This window comes from Octodon degus, unplaced genomic scaffold (assembly GCF_000260255.1).
Source record: "Octodon degus isolate 3935 unplaced genomic scaffold, OctDeg1.0 scaffold00163, whole genome shotgun sequence".
NCBI lineage: Eukaryota > Metazoa > Chordata > Mammalia > Rodentia > Octodontidae > Octodon > Octodon degus.
The window spans coordinates 329,326-331,393 of record NW_004524739.1 but is presented as its reverse complement, the minus strand read 5'-3'; positions in this window follow the sequence as shown (position 1 = coordinate 331,393).

The following is a 2,068-nucleotide window of genomic DNA, read 5'->3' as shown; positions in this document are numbered from 1 at the left end:
ATCAAAAATGCACACACTTCACTTGGCATCTCCAGCACCTTCAGCTTTTTGTGCCTAAAAGACAAACAAAAAGCCAGATTAACAAATGTAGATTTCATTCCACTTACAGAAACATTTTGTTCCTAAGCCAAGGTTCAGGCTTATGGTACTTAAGAACACCCAGACACTACTTCTTTTGAGAATGGCCTTGCTGCTAGGCAACTTTGCTAAGGCACTTCCTGGCCACCCCTTACTGTAAAACTGAGAAAAAGGGTATAGTACAACCACCTGAGGTTAATCCTAATTTAAAAACCCTATGGTGGGCCAGGGAGATGGCTCAGTAGAGAAAGTGCTTGCCTGGCAAGCGCAAGGGCCCAAGTTCAATCCCCAGTTCTGAAAAAAAAAGAAGACCCTATGGTGCAGAGTGTGCTATGAGTGTAGTACCTCATAGTACTACAGGACAACATACTGCCTTTAAGGTAAAAGCACAGATTAAGAATAGTATCTAGTGGCCAGGTAGATGGCTCAGTGGAACAAGCACTTCCCTGGCAAGCGCCAAGAGTCTGAGTTCAATCCCAGGTTCTACAAAAATAGAAGAAAAAAAAAATCTTTCAAATCCTTTGGGGCTGGGGAAATGGCTCAGTGGAATAAGTGCTTCTTCTGGTGAGCGCAAGGGCCTGAGTTCAATCCCCGGTTCCGCCAAAAAAGAAAAGAAAAAAAAAAAAAAAAAAAAAAAAAAAAAAAACTATCTATTTACATTGCTGCCATGTAAGTTTTGTTTTTACTTTGGCTTTTGCTGTGTGTTGTAACTCTGGAATTATGTTTAAGCAAATTTGTATGATTTCTCATGTTAAACTCCAAATAAATGCTTTCTCATTTGGGAAAAAAATCCTACTTATGTTAACAGAAAAAATCATAACATATCATAACATATCCAGAGTGATATAAATAAAAGAAAAAGGTAGTAAGAAGCTTTTAGGACCCGTAACCAATTGAATAATCACATTATACCTGGTCTGTTTTGGCATCTCCATTTTCTGCAGGGTTATTTCCATCCTTGCTGGCATCAGCTTTTCCCTTTTTCCCTTTGGGTACCTTCTCTCCCTTCTAAAAGTGAGGAAAGATAGAACCGTTTTTCCCTTTATATTATTAGCATATAGATGCAAAGTTCTACACAAGGCTTTGATTGACTTAGTTTTTTCTAAGAAATGTAAACTATACTAAATTGCAATTTCCTGTAGTCCTGAGTATTAAAAAATTCATATGCAAGCATAATACAAGAAAACCAAACATTGAAGACTTCAGTGCAAAAGCTTCTGTGAAATGACAAAATTCTTGATTAGAAAGCTGATGCTACAAATAAACTGAGACAAGGTACAATACACCTTACGAAGTCATTAATATGCCGAATTAAGGCAGTAAGGGTTTCTTTTTTGGTTTGAGACAAGGTCTTGTCCTGTAGTTCAGGGTGAGCTTTTAACTATGTAGCCTAGGCTAGCATGGAACTCAGTGATCCTCCTGCCTCAGCTTCCCAAGTGCTAGGATTACAGGTCTTCACCATAGGCCTAACTAAGCACTGAAAAGAGTTTTTCAAGATGCAGTCTCACTGTTCAGGTTGCTGTGAATTTACTAGGCAGTCTAGGCTGGCCTCAAACTTGTAATCCTCCTGCCTCAACCTCCCCCCAGTACTGGGTTAAAAAGGTATGAACCACACTGGGCACAAAGACAATTTTTCTGTGAAAAAATACCAATTCCAGTGTTAGTACAAATACCTCTCAGTTTCACTTACCTTTGCTGGCGCCTTTTTAGGCTTGGGCTCTGGCTTTGGAGGAGCTGGTTTCTTATTTCGGCAGGCAGAGAAAATGATAATATTAATACAATGACCCAAAGATAACAACCCACAACCAGGCCACAGCACTACCAGCTTTGAATAGTCTACTTATCAAAGATTTTTGGTTAACTTCTTTTTAGAAATGTAACTTGTGGGGCTGGAGAGATGGCTCAGTGGTCTAAAGCACGTACTTAGAACAAGCTTAGCAAAGCATCAGGGACCGCGGTTCGATCCCCCAGCACCACATGCCAGCCAGCC